Source organism: Microtus pennsylvanicus, chromosome 4 (genome assembly GCF_037038515.1).
Source record: "Microtus pennsylvanicus isolate mMicPen1 chromosome 4, mMicPen1.hap1, whole genome shotgun sequence".
NCBI lineage: Eukaryota > Metazoa > Chordata > Mammalia > Rodentia > Cricetidae > Microtus > Microtus pennsylvanicus.
The window spans coordinates 66,447,799-66,460,757 of NC_134582.1; the positions used below are offsets into that span (position 1 = coordinate 66,447,799).

General features: G+C 38.9%; 1 pseudogene; it reads right to left on the reverse strand.

The window, feature by feature from the left end:
• Positions 1 to 1,212: 1,212 nt before the first annotated feature.
• On the reverse strand, positions 1,213 to 1,546 carry LOC142848704 (PCNA-associated factor pseudogene; annotated as a pseudogene).
• Between the last annotated feature and the right edge of the window lie 11,413 nt (positions 1,547 to 12,959).

Here is a 12,959-nt window from a genome sequence, read left to right on the forward strand (position 1 = left end):
GGTGGCAAAGTCTTTAATCACAGCATTCAGGAGGCAGAGGCAGGTGGATCGCCGAGTTCAAGATCAGCCTGATCTATAGAGTGAGTTCCAGGACAGCCAGGACTACATAGATAAACTCTGTCTTGGGGGAGAAAAAGAAAAAATACATATGCACAAAAGGTAATATTTTATGATACTGAACTGAATGTATATCCAAGAAAAATTCTTCTTTTAATGTATCTATGAAATCTTTGTTCCTGATTCTATTGGTATTGTTTTTGTTTTTTTGAGACAGCATTTCTCTGTACAACTGCACTGGCTGTCCTGTAGCTCCATTTATAGATCAGGCTTGCCTCCAACTCAAAGAGGTTCACCTGCCTCTGCCTCCCGAGTGCTGGGATCAAAGGTGTGCACCACCACACCCAGCTGACATTTTATCTTTGCCTCCCTCCCATTTTAAGAAATGGCAGGAGATTAAATTCAGTTAATACTGATTTTTTAATGTGAAAAATGTAGTAGTGTGGCTACATTTACCGGCTAGCTTTACCTGAAATAATTACACGGAAACTGTATTCTTTTGAACTCTGCCTGGCCCATTAGTTCCAGCCTCTTATTGGTTAATTCTCACATCTTGCTTTAACCCATTTCTAACATTGTGTGTAACACCACAAGGTGGCTTACCAGGAAAGATCTTAACCTGCGTCTGTCTGGAGTGGGAGAATCATGGCGACTCCCTGACTCAGCTTCTTTCTCCCAGCATTCTGTTCTGTCTACTTCACCTATCTAAGCTGCTGTCCTATCAAAACAGCCAAGGCATTTTCTTTATTAACCAAAAGACATATGACTCTCTTCCATCAGAAAAAAGACTAAGTTGAGTTTTTAAAGCAAACAAGCCATAACAGTTTGGCACTATTTCAATAATGAAGTGTCCATAATATGGTATTAGTACAAAGATCTAAGCAAATCTCAAAGATGGTAGATTAGTAATTAGAACATCATGCAATGTTGATTTTAGCAAAAAACTTAACAGGTAAAAGAAGCATCTTATTACATTATAAATTCGAGTATGCAATTATAATTTACAAATTATAAAAATCCTCCCTTTTCACAGCCAGTTTTTTTGAATGGCTACATGAATGCATGGTCAACAAGTCAAATAAACAAACACATCTACCCAAATTTACATCCCAGAATTGCTAAGTAAACTTAAGACCTTATTCAGATGAGTAAGTTCTATTCATTTTCACCATGTGGGTGATCAGGTTGCAAAGGACATGCTTTTCTTTTTGATGTTCCTAAGCCACTGCATCCTGCTTCCTCAGGAACCTGGTTCTCTTTTTCAGGATCTTTAGGAGACAGCCTGAAGAATTCTCCAATGCCTTTTGCCACTTTGGAGTCGGGTGCACACAAACTGGATTCCATCCTGCATACTTTTTTCAGCTTTTCTCGAAGAACACGATGAAGAATTCGTGACAAAGGTGGAGGAGCCAAGCACCTTCCTGGGGGCTCGAGAAGCCACCACTTTTCAGTAGGCTCCCGGGACATAGTTTGCTTTGGTCTACACCATGTCCACACAGGAAGAGATAGTTTGCACCAACGCCCCAGCTGTGGATGTCCTAACTGAACAAGAACCCCCAATGTTTTTTGTTTTCTAAGAATAATCCATTTAAAATGCCTCTACCTACTGGATTGTGCAGAAAGTGTGGCAAAGGCAGGCAATGGACTAATGAATGTAGGTAAGCAAGGAATATTTATGGCAATCCTTTGCCATCAAGAAACTCCTTGAAGGGCCTTTCACAGGCCTCTATCCCAAATTTGGTTCAGTTGTTTCCTGTCATCATAGAGGAAACTCCTTCCCAGATCCATTAGAGAACTTAATGCCTATTGTAAGAAAACATACTCCTATGGATAATAGAACAACTATACAAGAGAAAACAAAAAATTCAGGAGAAACCATAAAGAGACTATTTTTACAAACTTCTATAAGTAAACAAAGACTAAGATTAAAAATTATGCATAAATGATATTGTCATTGAAGGTGTGGTAGACAGAGTGTGGATGTAATAATTTTATAAGAATCTTGGCACACAAATCAGCCTTTTCAGGACATAATGTTCAGTTTTTAGGGATCAGAACTTTATCTCAGGTAAAGCAGAGTGTGAAATGGGTTGAATGTATAGAGACAGAGGAAGAGAGAGTAATTTTAAAATCATATGTTGCTAACATAGCAATGAATTTGGGGGGATATGATTTGTTACAGCAATGGAATACTCAGATTAGCATTCCACCAATCATAGAAACAAATCATAAATTAACATGTGTTTAAAGGAATAACATTATAAGGTTTTATAAAGAACAGTCATCAACCATTCAGGTTGTACAAGAAACAGGGCACAACAGCTGTTAATATTTCAAATGCATCAACAACCCTACCTCTAAAGTGGTTGATAGACAAAACTATATGGGTTAAGCAATGGCCGTTAACATTAGAGAAACTCCAGGCTTTAGAGCAGCTGGTACAGGAGCAACTAGATGCTCACCATATTGAAGAATCAACCATCCTTTGAAATGCTCCTGTATTTGTTGTTAACAAAAATCTGGAAAATGGATAATGGGAACAGATATAAGAGCTGTTTATTAGGTGATTCAGCCAATGGGCTCTCTATAGTCTGGCATTCCTTTGCCTTCTCTATTGCCTAAAGAATTACCTTTTATAGTTTTTGTTTTAAAAAAATTGTTTCTTTGCTATAATTTTACAAAAATAGAACAGAAAAATTTACCTTCACAGTGCCTACATATAATAATTCTCAGCCTGCTAAAGCATATCAATAGAAGGGTCTCCCACAGGAATGTTAAATAACCCTACCCCGTGTCAATATTTTGTAAGACAGCCATTGGAAATCATACATAAACAATGTCCTGAATCTGATGTTTACCATTACAAGGACATCATTTTGCTATCTGGTTCAAATATAGATACTTTAGAAAGAATGTTTGAAGAAGCAATGAAAATTTTGTTTTGTTGGGGATTACAAATTGCTCTTGAAAAAAATACCAAGAGGATATGCTATTAATTATTTAGGTATAAAATAGGGTTACAGAAAATTAGACACCAAAAGGTAAAAATTAGGAGAGATTAATTGCAGACTCTTAATGACTTCCAAAGCTTGTTAGGTGACATTTTCAATCTACAGCCCACTATTGGAATAAAACCTGATTAACTGATTAATTTAAACAAAACCTTAGATGTTGACAAGGCTTTAAATAGTCCCAGAGAATTATCTGCAGAAGCTGAAAGAGAATTGATTTTGATTGAAGAGAAATTGCAGAAGGTACATGTGGATCGTGTAGATCTGAATCTTAACGGCATTCTAGTCATATTTTCCAAACACTCCCCTATGAGAATTTTAATGCAGAGGGAGAATATTATCTTAGAATGAATCTTTTTACCACATAAACTGAGTAAAAAATTAAAAACTTATGTGGAAAAGGTCTCTGAGTTAGTTATAAAAGCAAAATTGAGACTTTGTCAGTTAGCAGAAATAGATCCAGAAGAAATTACAGTACCTTTTAATAATGATAAAATTTACAAATTATTGGAAGAAAGTGAACCCTGGCAAAGAGCTTATAGTAATTTTGGGGAGAGAAAACTAAAAAGCAACTAAAAAGCAAGAAAATTTGACTTATAAAGAGAGGTAATTGGATTGTTCCTTGTATTGTACAAGACATAACAATAACTGAACACCTATAGTATATACTGATGCAAATAAATCAGTAAAGGCAGGTTACAAATCAAAAAATTTAACTAAAGTGGAAGAAAGCCCTTATTATTCTGTTCAAAAGTCAGAAGTATATGCTAGTCTCATGGTACTAAAGGATTTTAAAGAACCTCTCAACATAGTTACTGATTTATAATATGGAAAAAGAGTTTTGCATATTGAAACCACTGAATTTATATCAGATGATACAGAATTGACTTTATTATTTATTAAGTACAAGATTTATTCAGGAATAGGTATAATAACATATACATAACACACATCCAATTCCATATGGGTCTGCCAGGTCCTCTAGCACAAGGTAATGCAGAAATTGATCAATTTTTGATTAAAAATGTGCTGAATGTTACCGAATTTCATTTAAAAAGCATCATGTTAAAAGCAAAGATTTAAAAAGGACTTTTCAATTACAAACCAAGGAGATTATAAGAAAATGTCTTACTTGTTCTTTATAAAACCAAACACTACTACCTGCAGGAAGCAACCCAAAGAGTACTCAAAGGAATGAAATCTAGCAAATGGATGTGTTCCATTTTGTAGAATTTGGAAAACTAAAATAGGTATATCACACTGTTGATACCTATTCAGGTTTTCTTTTTTTTCTTTTCTTTCTGTCTTTCTGTCTTTCTGTCTTTCTTTCTTTCTTTTAGTTGTTGAGAAAAATTTCCGCCTCCTCCCCGTTTCCCATTTCCCTCCCCCTCCTCCCACACGTCACCCCCTCCCCTCACTCCCCTCCCCCTCTCCCCATTCCTCTCCCCCTCCCCCCACTTCATTTCCCTCCCTCTTGAGACTGAAGAGCAGTCCAGATTCCCTGCCCTGCAGGAAGTCCAAGGTCCTCCCACTTCTATCCAGGTCCAGGAAGGTGAGCATCCAAACTGGCTAGGCTTTCACAAAGCCAGTTCATATATTCTCCTTGGCTTCTCATCAGCCTTCATTGTCCGCCATGTTCAGAGAGTCCAATCTCATCCCATGCTTATTCAGTCCCAGTCCAGCTGGCCTTGGTGAGCTCCCAATAGATCAGTTCCACTGTCAAAGTGGGTGGGTGCACCCCTCGTGGTCCTGACTTCCTTGCTCATGTTCTCCCTCCTTCTGCTCCTCATTTGGACCTTGGGAGCTCAGTCCGGTGCTCTGTTGTAATAAGAGCGGTGGGGCTGCGTCCCCAGCACCCCGGCTGCCTGCTAGCTTATGCCCTGAAGTAACAACACACAAATTGTATTCATTTAAACACTGCTTGGCCCTTTAGCCCTAGCCCTTACTGGCTAATTCTGATATCCCTATCAACCCATCTCTAATAATCTGTGAGCACCGGTCTTACCGGGAAGATTCTAGCCTACGCCCATCCTGGGTCGGAACTTCATCGCGTGTGTCTGCCCAGGAGCGGGGCGGGGCATGGCGTCTCTTCTGAGGCGTCTGCTCCCGAGAGGAGAGCTGTCGAGTCTGAGCTCACTTCCTCTTTTTCCCAGCATTCTGTTCTGTTTTCTCCACCCACCTGTGTTCTAACCTATGAGGGCCAGCCAAGCAGGTTCTTTATTTTTCTAACCAATGACCTTCCTCCATCAGTGCTCCACTTTGGGTCTCTGTCTCGATCTCGATCCATCGCCAGATGAAGGTTCTAAGGTGATATGCAAGATATTCATCAGTATGGCTATAGGATAGGGTCATTTCAGGTTCCCTCTCCTCAGTTGTCCAAGGTACTGTCTGGGGACATCTCCCTGGACACCTGCGAGCCCCTCTAGAGTCAAGTCTCTTGCCAACCCTAAGATGGATCCCTTAATTAGGATATATATTTCTCTGCTCCTGTATCCACCCTTCCTTTATCCCACCATCCCATTCCCCCAAGCTCCCCCCCATCCTCCCCTTCTCACGTTTCTCACCCCATTTCTCCTTAGCCCCATGCCACCTCACCCCCAAGTTCCCAGTTTTTGCCCATCAATCTTGTCTACTTCCCATATCCAGGCACATGCCTATATGTTTTTCTTTGGGTTCACCTTCTTATTTAGCTTCTCTAGGATCACAAATTATATGCTCAATGTCCTTTATTTATGGCTAGAAACAAATTATGAGTGAGTACATCCCATGTTCATCTTTTTGGGTCTGGGATACCACCTGAATAAAAAATTCGGGATCAACCTACCCCAAGATCCTATTCAGGTTTTCAATGGGCAACTGCTTTGGGTTTTGAAACGACTGACTTTTTTGCTAGAAGTTATGACCATCATGGGTATACCTGCACAAATAAAGACAGACAATGTTCCAGCATATGTCTCTAAAAGATGAAAGTTTTTGCTTATTATAATATAATGCATATTACAGGTATACCACACAATAGTACAGTGCAGGAAGTTATAGAAAGATCAAATCAAACTCTAAATAAACAGAAAGTAATGATAAAAACCCTCAGAAATAAATTGCATAGTGCTTTATTAAGTTTGAGTTTTCTAAATGCTAATGAAAAAGATATAATAGCTGTGGAGAGACACTGGATAGTAGAAAAAAAGCTATAGAATTAAATCAGCCGATATACTTTAAAGATGTATTGATCTCAGAATGGAAACCAGGACATGTGCTTCATTGGGAAAGAGGTTTCACTTTTGTTTTCACAGGAGCAGAAAAGCTATGAATACCATCAAAATTGATAAAGATTCTATTTGAACAAAAGACATCTCTTAATTAGAAGAGATGATAGTTCATAAAGCATCATGACTTTTTTAAATCCAAACTAACCTATAATTCTAACAAATGCTTTTCATTTTATCAGCTATAATGTGCCAGAAAAGAATCTTCCTAAATTTAGGATTGGGAAAGGTTTTTGTTTTTGTCTTTTCAGGAAAATAAAGATATCCAGTTAAAGAATCTGAAAACCACTGGACTAATGAGACATCTGAAGAAAAAGGACAAATCATCCAGAAAAAAGTCTCAAGAAAAAGAGTAAATTGGCCTATTAATATGACACATTTCCTACTGGATAGCAGGAAGCATGACCTCAAAACTAAGAGGCTTGGGAATCAGCAAATTTTGAATGGAAAAAGGAGGAAAAATAAGACGTTTCAAATGTAACTGTACTTTTTAAAATTTATTTGTTAATGAAAGCTTATGCTTCTTTTGAGAACTATTTGGGTCATTTGCCTGTTTAGTGATTGAAATATTATTTTTTTATTAATTTTGTGTGTTTTTAATGAATTATGCATATTGCTTAATCAAATATCAGATTAAAAGCTGACCAAGATTTTCCTCTTCTCTATACAAAGTCTACTCACTCTGCAGGTTGATTTGATTCCCACAGTGGCTATACTAAATCACCTTCCCACTAACAATAGATGAGGTTTTCATTTTTGTTTTTTTTTTATGTTTCAAGTTGTCAGCCTTTATTCTTTCTGTTTGATTTCTTGACAATAGACATCATGACTAAAGCAATAGGAACTCTTGATGTAGTTTTGATTTGCAAAGAAAGATTAAATCTTCTATTTTAAAACTAGATTCCAACCTCTTTGAAACTGCTGGGAGGAAACATCTTAAGTTGTAGACATAGTAAAGGACTGAAGAGGGGATTCTCCATTATAACAAGAATTGACAAATGAGATGATTTGAAATTAAAAAGTTCCTGCATAGATTCCTTCTAGTATCTTCCCAAACTCTGTATCCTGTGTGCCAAGATATGAAGAGCAATGCGTCAAACTCCCTCAACATACACTAAGCCTCTCCAACTGCTGAGTCACTTCCACTATGGAATGGTGAGCCCAAATAAACCTCGACCTCCCAAAGTTTCTTCTGTCTAGTATTTTGTCACAGTACCACAAGAAAAAGTAACCAATACACCCTCCCATGTCATATGAATTGAAAAGGGGAACATAACAACAGACACAGAGGAAATCCAGAGAATTATCAGGTCATATTTCAAAAACCTGTACTCCACAAGATTGGAAAACTTTAAGGAAATGGACAACTTTCTAGATAAATACCACTTACCAAAATTAAATCAAGACCAGATAAGCCAATTAAGTGGACCTTTAGCTGCCAAAAAAATAAAAACAGTCATCAAAAGTCTCCCAATTCAAAAAATAAATAAATAAATAAAGCAAGCCCAGGACCAGATGGTTTCAGCTCAGAATTCTACAAGATTTTCAAAGAACTAATACCAATACTCCTCAAATTGTTCCACACAATAGAGACAGAAGGAACATTGCCAAACTCTTTTTATGAGGCTATATTTACCCTGATACCCAAACTACATAAAGATATTACTAAAAAAGAGAATTAAAGACTAAAATCACTCATGAACATTGATGCAAAAATACTTAATAAAATACTGGACACATCAGAACCATAATCCACCATGATCAAGTTGGCTTCATCCCACAGATGCAGGGATGGTTCGACATATGAAAAACTGTCTATGTAATTAATCATATAAACAAACTGAAAAATAAAAAACACATGATCATCTCATTACATGCTGAAAAAGCTTTCAGCAAAATACATCTTTTCATGATAAAGGTCTAAGAGAACAGGGATATAAGAAATGTAACTAAACATAATAAAAGAAATATACAGCAAGCCAATGGCCAGTATCAAACTAAATGAAATTAAACCCACAGTGGTCTCACTGAAATCAGAGACAAGACAAGGTTGTCCACTCTCTCAATATCTATTAAATATGGTTCTTGAGGTCTTAGACAGAGCAATAAGGAGATCAAGTTGATACAAATTGGAGAAGAAAAGGTCAAACTCTCACTATTTGTTGATGATATGATAGTTTACATAAGCGACCCCAAAAATTCTACCAAGGAACTTCTACAACTCATAAACACTTTCAGTAAGGTATCAGGATACAAGATTAACTCAAAAAAATCAGTAGCCCTCCTGTACACAGATAATAAATGGGCCACAAATAGCATAAAATATCTCAGAGTAACTCTAATCAAACAAGTGGAAGACTTGTATGATAAGAACTTTAAATCTTTGAAGAAAGAAATTGAAGAAGACACCAGGAAGTGGAAAGATCTCCTATGCTCTTGGGTAGGTAGAATTAACATAGTAAAAATGGCAATCTTACCAAAAGCAATCTACAGATTCAATGCAATGCCCATCAAAATCCCAACAAAATTCTTCACAGATCTTGAAAGAGCAGTACTCAACTTTATATGGAAAATCAAAAAACCCAGGAGAGCCAAATCAACGCTGTACAATAAAAGAACTTCTGGATGCATCACAATCCCTGACTTCAAATTCTACTACAGAACTACAGTACTGAAAACAGTCTGGTATTGGCATAAAAACAGATAGGAGGACCAATGGAACCGGATCGAAGACCCGAATATTAATCCACTCACCTACGAACATCTGATTTTGACAAAGAACCTAAAATATAAAATTTTAAAAAACATATTTAACAAATGGTACTGGCATAATTGGATATCAACCTGTAGAAGAATGAAAATAGATCCATATCTATCACCATGCACAAAACTCAAGTCCAAATGGATCAAAGACCTCAACCACACTGAACGTCGTAGAAGAGAAAGTGCGAAGTATACTTGAATGCATTGGCACAGGAGACCACTTCTTAATATAATTCCAGTAGCACAGACACTGAGAGAAACAATTGATAAATGGAACCTCCTGAAACTGAAAAGCTTCTGTAAAGCAAAGAACACGGTCAACAAGACAAAACGGCAGCCTACAGAATGGGAAAAGATCTTCACGAACCCCACATCAGTCAGAAAACTGGTCTCCAAAATATGCAAAGAACTCAAGAAATTGGTCATCAAAAGAACAAATAATCCAACTGAAAAAAAAATGGAATACAGACCTAAACAGAGAACTCTCAACAGAGGAATCTAAAATGACTGAAAGACACTTATGGAAAGTCTCAACATCCTTAGTCATCAGAGAAATGCAAATCAAAACAGCTCTGAGATTCCATCTTACACCTGTAAGAATGGCCAAGATCAAAAACACTGATGAGAACTTATGCTGGAGAGGATGTGGGGTTAAAGGAAACACTCCTGCCTTGCTGGTGGGAGTACAAACTGGTACAACCCCTTTGGATATCAGTATGGTGATTTCTCAGAAAATTAGGAAACAACCTTTCTCAATACCACTTTAGGGTATATACCCAAAGAATGCTCAATTGTACCACAAGGACATATGCTCAACTATGTTCATAGCAGCATTGTTTGTCATAGCCAGAACCTGGAAACAGCCTAAATGCCCCTTGACCAAGGAATGGATAAGGAAAATGGATACATACACAATGGAGAACTACACAGCAGAAAAAAATAACGACATCTTGGAATTCATGAGCAAATGGAAAACATCATATTGAGTGAGGTAACCCAGACCCAGAAAGACAATTATCACATGTACTCACTCATAAGTGGTTTTTAAACGTAAAGCAAAGAGAAAACCAGCCTACAAATCACAATCCCAGAGAACCTAGACAACAATGAGGACCCTAAGAGAGACATACATAGATCTATCTAATCTATACTGGAAGTAGAAAAAGACAAGATCTCCTGAGTAAATAGGGAGCATGGGGACCATGGGAGAGGGTTGAAGAGGAGGGGAGAGAAAGGAAGGGGAGCAAAGAAAAATGTATAGCTCAATAAAATCAATTAAAAATAAAATAAAATCACAAAATTGGTACCATATCTGCTAGAGAGAAGAGTTTGAGGAAAGCGGCTACAGGAATCAAAATGCTGGAAAACTTAAGTAAGCCTGAAAGTCCTGCTTCAAAAACGCATGAGAGTGGCTGAGACAATGTGTCGGATGACGCAGCACACGGGGCTTAAGCCTGGCCAGTAGGAGAACACTCCACAAGACTCGGCCCTCTGTTTTCAGCACGGGTGAATATCTACACAAGTACTCGGCAGCAACCATCAGCTGTTAGACACCGCAGTGCTCTCCAGCTCCCGAGCTTTGCCCTCTGTGGTTGCTGTGGACCTTTCTTTCCTTCTCCCTCAGCATCTCAGTAAAGGACACCCAGAGCATCCTCATTCTCTGCCCATGGAGAGGGGTCGTTTTCAGCACTTTACCTAATCCATCCTTTGGCAGAGAAACTCATATCATTAAAGTATATGGAAATCATCTGATGTGCCTACAGGAAGGTGAGGGTTATTGTTCTTTTAACCCCTCAAATTTCTTTCCCCAGATGAGCTCAGAGTCGCTGGCCCCGGTTTAAATGAAGGAGTGAATATTAAATACCTTCATACTAGGAAAACAGTTTGGGTCTTAAAAATTAGCTGATCTTAAGTCGACTAAACCTGCAAAAACTTATTCCCAATTCCTCATCCTCTGCCTTATGGGGTGTGTGAACACGACAGAGAGCTGTGTTAGGTCTGGAGTACTCCGAGAAGCAGGCACCGTGGGTAAGGCTGGGCACCTGTGCTGCAGCAGCGGAAGAAAGAGCGCTGGATTCCGGCAGCTCCAACCTTTGGGTCTGCTGGAATTTCCATTCTTTTGCTGCTCAACTTCCTCATTAATGGTGAATAAACCAAGAGGAATTGGCCTTGAAAAAAAAAAAGGTGTAACTTAGAAATTTTCAAAAGACACATAGGCAGACTAGAGCCACGGAAGGGCCTAGGTGCTGTGGCCGACAAGAAAGACATGCTTTAGAGTGCATTGACTTTCGCTTCTTCCTTTCCCATTCCCACCTATGAGCCTTGTCACGGCTCAGTGACAGACGCTGACACTGGGGCATTTGTGGGGGTAAAAGCAGCCCTCCTTGCCCCAGCTTCTGGTGAAACGGGCTGAGGGCCACAGAGGGGTCTGCATGTGGGTGGGAAAACTGCCTGCTTGTTTCTGAACTGTGCCTCCTGCTCGTCTCCGTTCGACCTTTGAGCGGCCGTGAGCCTCGGAGAGCAGAAGCCGGAGAAGCTTAATTACAGAGACCATTATTTACTGGGGCTCCGGCTGAATCCATCAAACTAACTTCACTTTAACCTGAGCCAGATTTGATTATGAGGCCTATTTATCCAACGTTTCCCTGCCTTTGGCTGTGCATGGTTTAAATAGGTAGATATATACTTACTATTTGAAAGGTAGCTTTGTTCTGACACATTTTATATTTTTAAAGTAATATTGCATGTGACATAATTGGAGGGGGGGTATACCCACATTCAACACCAACAAACAAACAACAAGAAAAGGGCCTTTGAATTTAGAATAATGGATACTGCAAGCAGCAAGTTGCTTGAGAGATTTTGCTCGAGTAACTTATAACTATCAGTGAAGCCCCTGGGGATCCCCGGCTGTTTTTGCAGAAGCTGTTTGCAGTGGGGTAAACAGACAAGTGCTCTATACATCATTTTAAGTAAGACAAATAAAGCCCCGTTTCCACCTTACAACGATGTCATTGTCAGTTATATAGGAATAATTCTGTGTGACTTTTTATGAATTCTTCCCCTGTGCAGAAACACAATGGCCTAATTTTCCACTCCCTGGATTGTAAATAAATAGGCTTCTTCGGCAGCCTCAGGTCCACCCCAACCACCTCATCTTGAGCAGACAGCATCTTTCCTAGCTCTAAGCGCTCACCTATGGAAAGCAAAGACGTTTGTCCACCTCTGGACATCTGAAACACTAGTGTCTTGTCACCTGCCACTGCCCCTCTCCAGCTAACAGCAAGTCCTCATAATGAGATGTGACCCCTAAGGCTGTGGAAGATGCAGCCAGAACCCAGAGGTGCACAGTGATGCCCTTGCTTAAGACACTTGAGGCAAGGAATTGTCCGTTAATCAGAGTAGACGGTTTAAGTGCAAAGAATGTCTTCCTTAGAAGACTAGAGCTGCTGTTCGGAATTTAGTTCTCATGAGGAGAGGCAGAGAAAGCACCAGCCATAGCAACTGGAAGGTTATTCTGGAAAAGCACATCAAAGCAGAAGGTTACAAGTGGTACACAGACATACATTCAGGAAAACACCCATACACATAAAAAGTTGATGGTGGTGTTGTGTATACACACACATACATACACACACATATATATACACACACATATATGTACACACACATATACATACCCATGCACACACCCACACATGTGTGCGAACACACCCATCCACACACACACACACGCACAGAAACACGCAAAAATCGATTTTAGAAGCCTGCTTTTACTTTTTTACTTTCAGTGATTTCCTCTATTTTTTTGTTCACTCCTCCCATTTTGACTTTGCCATTTTGTTTCTTCTTTACACTTTAC